Here is a 14,307-nt window from a genome sequence, read left to right as displayed (position 1 = left end):
TTTTGAATTGATTTTTTCCTCAATTTGATAGCCGATTTCCATACAACATTCCTTCTGAAATTCTAGACTAACCTTTGTCTTATCCTCACCACATTTTTCTTCAAATTCATTACGAATAAATCTAACCCTTTGGATGAAATTTATAAACATCTTATACTCATTATTTGTATTATGATCCCATGTTAATAACTTTGCTTTTGTATCTAATAAATCAGCATAAATGATACATTTAATTGTTTCAAAATGTGTGTTAGTGGGATATTCCTTCATCAATTGTCTTTAAGCTTATACAGAATGCTTCCCCCCAAGAACATAATAATTGTATTCAAAACATTTTGAATTATCAAATACAGAGAACAAAAAAAAAATCCATTCCTTCGAAAAAATATTATTTATTTTTTCATTTGTCCCTGGTCCCTTGGCAGGCCCCCTACTATGCCTTAGTGTCGTGTCACGCCCGGCCATCGGCTTGCTCGGCCTGAGAAAAATTCAAAATGACCCTCTGGTAGGCCATGGGGCCGATTCCCATAATCTCCCCCAACAAGCTAGGGGAGCAATTCTAGGAATCACCACTGACAAGCCAGGAGGCGATTCTGGGAATCATTCCCCTCGCCTACCAAGGGTGATTCTAAGAATCGCCCACGACAAGCCAGGGGGGTGATTCTCAAAATCACCCCTTGGGTCGATTCCTAGAATCGCCCCATAGGTCGATTCCCAGAATCATCCCTTGGGTCGATTCCCAGAATCGCCCCCTGGCCTACCGAGGATGTTTTTGGGAATCGGCTAAGGAAGATGATTCTAAAACAAAAAAAATACCAAAAACATGCACATCAACCTGCCAAGGGAAAAAACAAAATCCATTCCTTATAAAAAAATATTTAATTTTTAATTTGTCCCCGGTCCCTTCGCAGGTTGCCTGTTAGGGGGTCGTTGTCCCTCAGTGTCATTTCGCGCCTAGTCGTGGGCCTTCCCACCCTTGGAAAAATGAAAAACAGCCCCCTAGCAAGCTAGGGGGATGATTCTCATAATCGCGCCCCTAACCTTCCTAGGGGTCGATTCCAAGAATCACCCCCGGCAGGCCAGTGGTTGATTCTAAGAATTGTCGCCCCGGCCTGTCGGGGGCGATTCTCAGAATTGTCCTCGACAAGCTAGGAGGGAATTCCTAGAATCACCCTTGTAGCCTACCAAGGGCGATTATGGGAATCGGCCCCCTAGCCTGCCCAGGGCGATTCTGGACAGTCGATTTTGAGAATTGGCCCCCCTGGCCTACCGTGGGTGATTTTGGGAATCAACCAAGTGGGTGATTCCCAGAATCAACCCCCCTACCGGTGGGACATGATTCTGGGAATCAACCTATTGTCCTGCATGGGGATGATTCTAGGAATTGGCCCTTGGGTAGGCCAGGTTGCCGATTCTGGGAATCAGCCCCTGGCAGGCTAGGTGGCCAATTCCAAAAATCATCGTCGGCAAGCCAGGGGGTCAATTCCTAAAATCACCACTGGCAAGCCAGGGGGTGATTTTAGGAATTTCCCCCTTGGCCTATCGGGGGTGTTTCTTAGAATCGCTCCCTTGGGTCGATTCTCAGAATTGGCCTCCGTAGGCTAGGGGGTGATTCTGATAATCGTCCCTGGCAGGCTTGGGGAGTGATTCCATAATTGCCCCTAGCCTGGCAGGTGTGATTATGGGAATCGACCCAGGGGGACGATTCCCAGAATCGCCCTTGGCCTACTGGGGGTTATTTTTGGAATCGGCCCTCTCGTAGACCAAAGAGACGATTATGAGATCGACCCCCTTGCAAGCCATGGGTCCAATTCTTGGAATCGACCCCAAAGCAGGCCAGGGGTTGTTTTGCATTTTTCCTATGGCAGGCAGGCCCATGGCTTGGTGCACCTGCCCACCGGCAGTACCTATGGGCATGTGTGCCCATCTGTGGTCCTGCCCACTTGTGGCACAGTAGCGTGTAGCACACCGTCGTGCCATGAGTGGGCATGCCCACGACCTGGCATGCCCACCCATACGATTGCTTGTGGGTGGCCTTGCTTGCCCTCGGAAAAACGCAAAACAACCCCCTGGCATGCTCAGGGGCCAATTCTGAGAACTGGTCCGCTGTAGGCCAGGGGGTCGATTCTCAGAATCGTCCCCCTAGCCTGCGAGGGGGTCAATTCCTAGAATTGCACCTGACAGGCCAAGGGAAAGATCTTGGAAATCGCCCCCTGGGCCGATTCTTAGAATTGGCCCCCCTGTTCTGCCAAGTGGCCAATTCCTAGAATCGCCCACTGTCATGATGAGGGCGATTCTCAAAATCACCCCCTTGGCAGATTCCCAAAATCTCCGCCCGGTAAGTTGGGGAGGCGATTCCAAGAATTTCACCTAGCAGGCCAAGCGGGTGATTCTGGAAATTGACACAAGGGGGAAATTCTAAGAATCACCCTCAGCAAGCCAGGGGGGTGATTCCCATAATCGCCCAACTAGTCTATCAGGGGCGATCACCCTCAGCAGGCTAGGGGGGTGATTCCCATAATCGCCCAGCTGGTCTATCAAGGGCGATTCTGGGAATCGTCCCTCGCCTATTGGGGAGATTCTAGGAATTGGACCCCAAGAAGGCCATGGGGTACTTTTACATTTTACCCAAGGTGGGCAAGCCCACGGCCGGGCGTGCCCACCCACTAGACTGCCGGTGGGTAGGCGCACTCGACCATGGCTCTGCCCGCCCACAGCATGACAACATGCTACACATTGTCATACCACGGGTGGGCATGCCAACGGTCGGTCGTGCCCTCCCATAGGCCTGGACCTTTGGCTAGTGCACCTGACCATGGGCCTACCCACCATGGGAAAAATGCAAAATGTCCCCATTGCCTTCCCTGGGGTCGAACCCCAGAATCAACCTTCACTAGGCTAGGGAGTCGATTCTCATAATCAACCCCTAGGCTTAAGAGGGGCCATTTTTTATTTTGCCCAGGGTGGGCAGGCCCATGGTAGGAGCCTATGGGCCGCCATGCAATCTTCGCGCATGCTGAGGGGCTTGAGGGCCCTCAGCCCTAGGGCCCTAGGCAGGCTCTATCTGATTTTCGAAATCAGACAGAGATTGTCTAAAGACCCAAGAGACCGTGACCCTGGGTGGGTGAAGAAGCTCAGGTTTGCGACCCTTCAAGCCCCTGGGTGGGCTCAATCTAGTTCAGAGAATTAGATTGAGCCCACTCAAGGGCTCAAAGGGCAACATTTTTTTTTTTTAATTTGTTTTTATAATTTTATAATAAAAATTGGTTTTATGGTTTTTTTTTATTTTTTATTGAGTTTTTTGTTATTTTAATTTTGTTTGTATATTAAAATAATTTTGTTTTTGTAATATTTCTTATTAATGTTTTTTCAATGATTTTTTATTTTTAGTTTCAAGTTGTTTATTGTTTTTTTATATTTTTATTTTGATTTGTCCCCAATCACTATGCCTTAGTGTCATGTCGCACCCGACCCTGGGCCTGCCCACCTTGGGAAAGATGCAAAACGACCCCCTGGCACGCTAGGGGGTCGATTCCCATAATCAACCCCCAGCAAGCCAAGGGGGCGATTATGAGAATCACTCTCAGTAGGCCAAGGGGGAAATTTTGGGAATCACCCCCTAGAAAAATGGACCCCTTGACCTGCTCAGGGCGATTCTTAGAATTTCCCCCTCGATCGATTCCAAGAATCACCACCAGGCATAGCGGGGGCAATTCTCAAAGTCTCTTGCTTGGGCCGATTCCCAGAATCATCGCGGGTAGGCTAGCGGGCGATTCCCAAAATCATCCCTGGCAGGCCAGTGGGGCAATTTTGGGAATTGGCCCCCTAGCAAGTTAGGGGGCTGATTCTATGAATCGGTCCAAGGGGGCGATTCTGAGAATTGCCCTCGCAGGCCAGGGGGGCAATTCTGGGAATCGACCAAGGGGAGTGATTTTTAGAATCGCCCCTAGCAGGACAGGGGGGTGATTCTTTGAATCGGTTCTAGGAATCGGCCCCAGGGTCCGCCGAGGGCAATTTTGGGAATCAACCCTAGGGTAAGTGAGGGGGGCGTTTTGTGTTTTTTCCAAGGCAGAAAGGCCCACGGCAGTGTGCGCCCACCTATAGGCAGTACATGTGGGTAGGCACACCCGACCGTGGGAATTACTGCCCACAACACAACGACGTACTGCATGTTTCCATGTCGCAGACAGGCATGCCCACGGCCAAGCACGCATGCCCAGTACGTTGTCTTGCCACTGGTGACCATACCCATAGTCGGGCGTGCCTGACTGTGGGCTACCTTGCCTATAGCATAACATCGTGTTGCACATTGTCATGCCTACCCGTGGCATGACAGATTTCATGTTGCAGGAAGGCACGCTCATGGTGGGGCACTCCCACCCACAGGCACTGCCTGAGGGCAGACAAACCCAAGTGTCGGTATGCCTACCCTATGCAAAATGAAAAACGGCTCCCTAGTAGGCCAGGGGACTGATTCTCAGAATCGCCCCCCTGGCCTACCCAGGGTTCGATTCCCACAATAGGCCAGCAAGCTGGTTCTCACAATCGGTCCCCTGGCCTTCCAGGGGAACAATTCCCAGAATCGCCCCTGGCAGGCTAGGGGGATGATTCTAGGAATTTCCTCCCTGGTCTGCTAGGGGAAATTCTCATAATCTCCCCCCTAGCCTTCCAGGGGACCGATTCCTAGAATCGCCCCAACCAGGCTAGGGGGCCGATTCTGGCAATCGTCCCCTTGTCCTGCTGGGGGTCATTGTTACAGATCCATTTGGTCACATCACTCCCATCATTCAGATCAGTACCATTAGGTCTCATCAAACCCTAATTCTGTTGCTACATGCCCTAGACAAGTCACCACTTTGAATGCCTCCTTCCCTAAGTGTTTCTTGGCCTGAAGCCCTCCAGAATTTCCTCCTTGAGGGACCAGCGCACCCTTGGATAGGGGTAAGTGCACTTCAGTGCAGGTAGACCCATGTCAAGGTGCTCTGTAGAACACCTAGGCCCACTTTGACCTGCGCTGGGTGAGATTGAGCAAAATTCACATAGGGTTCTGGGAATATTCTTATCTTCTGGAGCCATCTAGAAGATTCCCACACTTATCATCTCCTATGAGCTCGAAATTGGATAGGGAATGAGTTAAGTAACCTCCTATCCTCTCATCCCTTCCTCCATGGAAACTAACTATCAGCTTGGAAGGCCATTCAATACCCTCATTTATGACCAAACCTCCTCCATTTTCCTATAAATTGAGCACTCATCTAAGTGATCAGGGGTTGGACTTTGAGAATTTGTAAGGAGATACTATTGGTGTGAAGATTGAGATTATAAGCAAGTGTTGTTATGCTGCCGGAGTGTTGTGCTATTGATGTGATGTTGGTTGGAACCCAAGCTGGAAGAGTGACAATGGATCAGACTTCATGGTTGTAATTCTTCCTTCTACTTAATAAAGTTGTTTACACCTTTTTCCATATCCTTATCTTGATATATGATGTTTATATGTATGAATGTATCTGATTCCATTTACTTATAGTCAATAGATCTCTTTCTTTGTTTAGTTCTTTGTCTTATGTTTATGCTTGCAGGTACTTTTTAAGTGAGTTAAGTTCAAGAAGGAGCGACGGGAGCCATACAAAGGAGACAAAAGGAAAGTGAAAGAACAAGTAGTTACTTTGATTACCTTTGTCTTATTTATCATCTATTGAAAAAGGATAAGCACTTTAAATCTATTGTTCTAGGTATAGCTACCTACCTAGGGAATTTGTATTTATTCGTAGATACAAAATTCCACATAACAAATTGGCGACTCCGTTGGGGAACAATCATCATTCTGGGTAGTTTACCTTCATCCTAGTACACCCTAGTAGACTTTACTTGCTTTCATTGATCTTATTTTGGCCTTTTTGATGCTTTTTGGTCAAAATTTGCTCTAGAATGCCTACTTTAGGAATGTGTTGGTATTATTGCACCCTTGGTCAGGGTACAATGCGTTGATTAGCGCACCCTTGGCTTAGAGACAGTGCGCTGATTAGTGCACCCTTGGCTTAGAGACAGTGCATTTCAGTGCATTGTCTCCCATTCAGACCTGCACTAATCCACCTTTGGATTGGGTTTTTTCCAAAATTTCCTTCTGTTTCTGCTTGCTGAATGATCAATGAATGTTATGTCTCTGAAATCAACATTGTATTTCCTTTGCAAGCCCTACTTTGGCTTTGATTGATTATTGTTTCTTAAATTATTTCTTTTTTGTTATCGATTCACTGTCAAAGTTAGATTATAGTCTATTAATCTTTGTTCAAAATAAAGTTTCGTAAAAGTCTTCATTTCTTTTTAAAAGGAACTGTCATAAAGTCTTCATTCTTGCAAAAAGATTGATTGATTGTATGTGCATTATTTTCCTTTTGTTCATCATAACATTAAGGGAATTGAAATGAAAAACTTGCATTGTGAATTGAAAAAGTTTGTGTGTGCTCATAGGAATAGTTTAGGGAAATTGCATTAGATGTGTTCTTTGTTCTTTGTTCTTTGATTAAAAGAATCTGATTGCTCTATCCCTACAAGCTAAGGTTTTCATTGTTAAAATTGAATGAAAATAATGTTTATCATAATAGTTGCATTCTAGGAATTGCAAACATACATCACGTGGTGAACCTTGAAAGGAAAATTCTAAAGAAGATCAACTTAAAATTCATCTGAATTAACCTAATGGAGCATTGTAACTTAACGCATAACATTTAGAGGTTCTAGGCTAGAGACGTGTTCTAGCATCGTAAAACATAGTAGTTGTCGCTAAATTGTCTGCGATACATCCCGAGTGTGATACCTCATTCCACGTAGGTGAGTATATCGTAGCTCGTCCACGTACCTTCAAGTATATAGGGCAGCGTTACAGTACGTAAAGTATATGGGAATGCTCTCACTATGCGCTTTCACATTAGATAGCGCTAATACGGATTGGGCCTCCACGTACTTTCAGGTATATATGGGAGGACAACACTAGGTTGCTATCCATCCTTAGGTAACCGATTCAGCCACCTTGTACATTGTGATACACCGAACACAGCATTCGGGGAGATTACCTGCCCATTCTTCTCAGTTCGCTAGGAGGTATTCTGCAGTTCACAGTTACTTGGTAATCCTTTTGCCTAGATCATCCCTCTTTTGTTTTGTTTTTTTATTTTGATTAAAATAAATTTAATTGACCACGGATAACATCCTCCATGTTTGCTTCCTAGTTGATCTTAGGTTGAGACATATGGCGACAAATCCGGAGTCCACTAAACAGGGAATTCCTTTTGATGGGAATCCTAGTCCTCTTCCTCCTTTTATAAATATTGGTACTCCTTATATCGCTACATTGTCCCTTCCGGGACTTACCATTAGCTTGCCAGTACGGTTGTTTTCAACCTCCTTGGTTCAAAATATCGTGATTTCTCCACAATCGAGTACTCCTCCAACTAGACAAAATCAACCTCCAGTTGACCCTTTGCCTTCTTCCTCAATTGTTTCTTCCTCCCCTTCTTCCTCTTCGCCCGGTGAAAGTATTGTTACTCGTAACTAGGTGGCTAAGAAGAAGAAGAAAGGGAAGAAGAAGAAGAAAATTTAGCAAGGGGGCAACCAAGCAACCATTGCTTTGAATGCAACTTCTAATGAGAAACCATCTGATAAGCCTCACAAAGTTCGATATCCATGCAAACTTTGTACAAGAGACCATCTTCTTAGAAATTTTCCTAGTATTCCTCAGATCTTAGAAGAATAGTCTTCTTGTTCACATCATCCTTTGTCATCAACTTCTAGAGATCATGTTGGTGACACACCATCAACTAGTGGTAGTAAAGTTCATGGAAATAAGGGTAAAGTTAAGTTTCCATGTAGGTTATGTGAAGGGAATCACCCCATTCACCTTTGTCCCTATCTGGATGAAGCCCAAAAAGTGTTGGATAACCATCCTACTTCTCCGTAGCAGCTTCCATCTGGTTACAAGAGACTCTCCCTTAATCCTTCACCAATTGATAAAATAACTTAACCAAATCAACCATCGGTCAAACCCACTCTCTCTGAATATGAATCCCATGAGTCTATACCTGACCAATCACAGGTCGAGGAAACAGTTGACCTGATTTAACCTTTAGTTAATCATACCTTTCCAAAAGAGAGTGAATATGATACGTTCTTTTTGTTTCTTCAGATTCCAATGAGCTTGGGGGAAATCCTCCTGTTCCATCAAGACGAGGAAAATCCTCCCATTCTGATAACTCAAGGGGTTAATTCTCCCGTTTCTATGATACCCCCTCCAAGTAGTCTGGTCACTTCCTTTGATTGGAATTGACTGACATGATGCCATCTTCCTTCTTAGGTGCCTTTCCAGATCATAGTACAAGTTTGTAATATGATTGTACCTAGCACTATTATAGATGAAGGTGCATCTGTGAGTATCATTTCCTCCACTACTTGGCAAGTGCTCAGTTCACCGCCACTTGTGCCTGTTACCCAGAATTTGTTGGCTTTTAATAGAGGAACTAGTAAACCATTAGGGATCCTTCCTCATTTGCCTATTACTTTTGGAGGAAAAATCATTTATCTGAATGTGATGGTAGTCCCAGGCCGTTTAGATTCAATTTTACTTCTTGGGCACGAGTATGTTTAAGACATGGGAGCTATTGTTTCAACACTCTTTCGAGTGATTTGTATCCTTCATGAAGGCAGAATTGTCACCATTGACCAGCTTTCATTTCCCGGTCCAAATATGGCTTCCAATCAACCATCTTCCCTAAATGGTCCTTTTGTACCAATGGTATCATCCCCGCCAAGGGTTAATTATATGGCAACCCATTCCATGCCTACATCAACTGATGATCAATTCAATTATGTTGTACATTATGTATTGGGGGAATTGGATCCAGATCTCTCTAATGCATTCCTTGCTATGGATCCCTTCTAGAGCATTGTTCTCCCATCTGATGAGAACCTCTTGGAAGTCATGACCTCTTATGAGTCGTGATCAAGGAAAATGAGGATAGTTCTTTTACTGTGTCAACCTCATTAAAAAATGAAACAAGTGCATGAGCATAGTTCCTCGACTTGTATCAAGCTCATTAAAAAATGAAACAAGGAATATGAGGATAATTCTTGGTCTTGTGTCAACCTTGTTAAAAAAGGAAACAAAGGGTATGAGCATAGTTCCTGGTCTTGTGTCAACCTCGTTAAAAAATGAAACAAGGAATATAAGGATAGTTCTTTTACTGTGTCAACCTCATTAAAAAATGAAACAGGTCTCAGAGCATGGTTCCTTGTCTTGTTTCAAGCTCGTTAAAAAATGAAACAAGGAATTCGAGCAGAGTTCCTTGTCTTGTGTCAAGTTCATTACAAAATGAAACAAGGTCCCCTAGAGAAATGTTCCAATTCGAGTCTTGATTAGATCTCGTAAAATCCCAGTTGAGTCTTTCACTTGATCTCATAAATGAACCTTTATTCCATCCACCTGATAGCCACGAGTAGTTAGGTGAATGTGATGAAGCTTGAAGGGCATGCACCTAGAACCGATTCATCATGCTGAGGGCATGTAAACTGAATTCAAGCATAGTTTTTCGTTTCAAGCTTGTGTAAACATGAAACTAAATCCAAGCATAGTTCCCTACGGTTCAAGCTTGTGTAAAAAAGAACCTATCTTCATTTTAACCCTCGTGATTGCCATTCTATCAGCCTCTTCCATCAAATGAACCTTGGTTTTTATCCTTCCATCATCACGATCTACTTGGTCGATCATACGCTTTCACTTGGTTGTTTTACTCTTTTTGAGGAACACTTGCAATGAGTGGTCTTATTAGCCAACCTCTTCACATAAATCAACATGTTTTGAGAAGTTCCAACATCATGGGAACCAGTTGCTATCCTAGACACCACTCATTCCTCTAAGTGGAGTCCTCTTTAACCTCTTTTCAGACTCTCTAAATATGAAAAGATTGTTGAGTGCTTGTCCTTTTCAGCTCGTTAAGGGATTGGAAATGACATCTACTTAGTATAAGTTTAACCCTTTTTCGGGCTGAGATAGATTATTTATGAAAAAGGAATACATTGACCGAACATGGACAATAGGTTCTCTCTTTCATTGTTTTACGCTTTTTTAGACTTGAGAGACAAATCTAAGAAAAAGAACTTGTGGAGTTTCCTTTTTTTCCCTTTTCAAACTCTCTAAATGTGAAAGGGACCGAGTTATCATTGTCGTTAGACTCGTTAAAACATCAAATAGAGAAAAACTTATCCATCATGACAAGACCGAGTTTCACCTTCACTAGACTCGTTAAAACATCACATAGCGATGGATTCACCCGAAGGGTGGAATAATACATCAAGCATATGTTATCCTCCTCAAGCTTGATAAAAATTAAAGAGGTACTGGTCAACAATGACTGGGGAAAATGGGAAAAGGGGTAAACCACTTTATGGCAACAGGTCACTCTTCAACATGACACTTTCTCTTCATCATTGTGACTATTTGGGTTGGGTTATCTGCTTGATGGTCATCATACCTTGCTCTATCATACCATCCATTACTTTTGTTTTGGGTCAATGCTGCCAAGCCATTTAGTGTCGTCGACATGTTCAAGCGAAGTCACTCAGTTTAAAATTCATCCTTTGCAATACACATAAACCTTCATTTTCATGACTGCCATTCCTGAACCTTGTGCCATCAGTCAAATTCTGTCTCCAAAATCATTACACTAATTTTGTGTCATTGATGTGGGATACATCAAGGCCCTCTTGCAACGAGTTGCTTCTTGTCGACATCATCACATTATCCAAGAAGTTTACTTAGAAACACCCTTCCATTTCCTTGAAGCTTTCATACATCAATGGTAGGTTTCTTGCTTCTGACGATAGGCTGACATCACTGGCCTTTGACCGAAATACTTTGTATGGTGTTCAACGTCAAAACATCCATTCACACCATGCAAAATGTACTGCAGTACCTTGAGGATCATTATCATTATCAGTGATTTCTCTCACATTTGTTAACGGCTTACATCATTGGCTAGTAATCAGATGGTGTCTTCCCATGGTCAACTTTAGATCACATATTCGCATGGTTAGACTCATACTTGAGTGAACGATTGAATGAGATAGAAGACCCTGGATCTATTTTCATCCATCTGGGCTACGATTTCAAGAAATCTACCAAATCATCCGTACAATGGCTTTACATTGATGGTCATCCTATCATGGGTCTATATCTGTAGACAACTCTTTATGTACTTGTAATGAAAGTTTATATGCTAAGCATGGGTATGCCTTCCCTTAGCGATTGATGAGAAAAAATCAAAACATCATGATATTATGTATTGTAATCAATGCAGGTCACCAACCACTTTAGAACCTCCTCATCACATCATAAAGCATATCACTCGACATCATTATTTTTGACTTCATGCTTTAGGGGGCAGCTGTTACAAATCCATTTAGGCACATCACTCCCATCATTCGAATCAATACCATTAGGGCTCATCAAACCCTAATTCATTTTCTACATGCCCTAGACAAGTCACCACATTGAATGCCTCCTTCCCTGAGATTTTCTTGGCCTGAAGGCCTCCATAATTGCCTCCTTGAGGGACCGACGCAACCTTGGACAAGAGTAAGTGTGCTTCAGTGTAGGTTAGCCCATGTCAGGGTGCTCTGCAGAGCACCTAGGACCACTTTGACCTATGTTGGGCAAGATTGAGCGAGATTCACATAGGGTTCTGGGAATATTCTTATCTTCTGGAGCCATCTAGAAGATTCCCACACATATCATCTCCTATGAGCTTGAAATTGGATAGGGAATGAGTTAAGTAACCTCCTATCCTCTCATCCCTTCCTCCATGGAAGCTAACTCTAAGTTTGGAAGGCCATTCAATACCATCATTTATGACCAAACCTCCTCCATTTGCCTATAAATTGAGCACTCATCTAAGTGATCAGGGGCTGGACTTTGAGAATTTGTAAGGAGATACTGTTGGTGTGAAGATTGAGATTATAAGCAAGTGTTGTTATGCTGCTGGAGTGTTGTGCTATTAATGTGATGTTGGTTGGAACCCAAGCTAGAAGAGTGACAATGGATCAGACTTCATGGTTGTAATTCTTCCTTCTACTTAATAAAGTTGTTTACACATTTTTCCATATGTTTATCTTGATATTTGATGTTTATATGTGTGAATGTATCTGATTCCATTTACTTATAGTCGATAGATCTCTTGCTTTGATTGGTTCTCTATATTTTCTTTATGCTTGCAGGTACTTTTTGAGTGATTTAAGTTCAAGAAGGAGCGACAGGATCCATACAAAGGAGACAAAAGGAAAGCGAAAGAACAAGTAAGTCCTTTGATTCCCTTTTTCTTATTTATCGTCTATAAAAAAGGAAAAGTGTTTTAAATCTGTTGTTCTAGGTATAGCTACCTACCTAAGGAATTAGTATTTATTCGTAGATGCAAAATTCCACATAAGAGTCATTCTCAAAATCGCCCCCCTAGTGCATTGGATTGTGGGCCTACCCACCCTGGGAAAACGATAAAATTTATCCCCTTGCCTAACCGACGACCGGGTCGATTCCCATAATCACCCCAAACAAGTCAGGGGTGATTCTCCGAATTGCCCACATGGGAATCGACACCCTAGCCTTCTGGGGGTGATTCACAGAATTTCCCCCCTAGGCCGATTCCCAGAATCGCCCCCGATAAGCCAGTGGGGTGATTACTAGAATATCCCTCGGCTGGCTGGGGGCAATTCTAATAATCGGCCCCTAGGTAGGCCAGGGGGTTGATTATGAGAATCGTCCCCCTCGCAGGCCAGGGGGACGATTATGAGAATCGCCCCCCTAGTCTACTTGGGGCTGATTCCTAGAATCAGCCCCCGAGCAGGCGAGGGGTTGGTTTTGTGTTTTTCCCAGGACAGGCAAGCCAATGGCTTGGTATGCTCGCCTAGAGTCACCCGACGAAAGGAATGCCTATGAGCAGATGCCCCCGGCCGTGGGCATGCCCGCCCATGTCACGACAGCATGAAAAACATCGTGGTGCCATGGGCGGGCATGCCCACGACCTGGTGTGCCCACCCACAGGCATAGGTCTGTGGGCATGCATGCCCAGCCATCAACCTGCCCACCCTGGGAAGAACATAAAATGGCCTCATGGCCTGCCTGGGGGTCGATTCCCAGAATCACCCCCCACAGGCTAGGGGTCAACTCTCATAATTGACCACGTGCCCTATGAGGGGGATGATTCCCAGAATCACCCTCAGTAGGCCAGGGCGGCAATTCTGGGAATCACCCCCAGCAAGCCAGAGGGTGATTCTAAGAATTGCCCGCAACAGGACAGGGGGGTGATTCTGAGACTCGCCCACGACAGGCCACAGAGCTGATTCTAAGAATCGGCACAAGGAGGTGATTATGAGAATTTCCCCTAGCAGGCCCGGGGGGTGATTCCCAAAATCGGCCCCTTAGCAGTCCACGTGGTCGTTTTTCATTTTTCCCAGGGTGGACAAGCCCACGACCAAGCACGCCGACCTACAGGAAGTGCTTGTGGGTGGGCACACAATCATCAAGCTCGCCTAGGGGCTCGAGGGCCCTTGGCCCTGGGCAGGTGGAGCCCGCCCAGGGGCTCGAGGGCCCTCGAGCCCCTAAGCGAGCTTGATGATTGTGTGCCCACCCACAAGCACTTCCTGTAGGTCGGCGTGCCTGGTCGTGGGCCTATCCACCCTGGGAAAAATGAAAAACGACCACGTGGACTGCTCGAGGGCCATTGGCTCCGGGCGAGCGGAGTTGCCTGCAGCTCCACCCACCTAAGGCCATGGCCCTCAAGCCCTTGGGCGGGCTCTGTCTAATTCTTGGAATCAGACAGAGTCCATCCAGGGACCCGAGGGGCAGCGGCCCTAGGCGGGCATAGCTTCACCTGCCTAGGTTCGTGACCGCTCGGGACCCTAAACGACATCAATTTGATTCCGAGAATCAGATTGAGCCCCCTCAAGGGCTCAAAGGGCACACATTTTTTTTATTTTTTTAAAGTTCATTTTATAATCATTATCGTTTATTTTATAATCTTTTTTGTTTATGGTTTTTTTTTATTGAGTTTTTTGTTATTTTAATTTTGTTTGTATATTAAAATTTTGAACTTTTTTTTTGTAATAGTTTTTTATAATGTTTTTTTATTGTTTTTTCAATGATTTTTTTAGTTTCAAGTTGTTTATTGTTTTTAATATTTTTATTTGATTTTTTTTATTACGGTTTTTTTATTTTTTTTATTTCAAAAAAATATATTATTTTTTTTAATGTTTGTTTTTTTTTTT

The sequence above is a fragment of the Pinus tabuliformis genome, chromosome 7 (assembly GCF_031772625.1).
Source record: "Pinus tabuliformis cultivar Carrire ecotype Pingquan chromosome 7, CPIR1, whole genome shotgun sequence".
NCBI lineage: Eukaryota > Viridiplantae > Streptophyta > Pinopsida > Pinales > Pinaceae > Pinus > Pinus tabuliformis.
The sequence above is the reverse complement of the archived record's forward strand: the minus strand, read 5'-3'. Positions refer to the sequence as shown.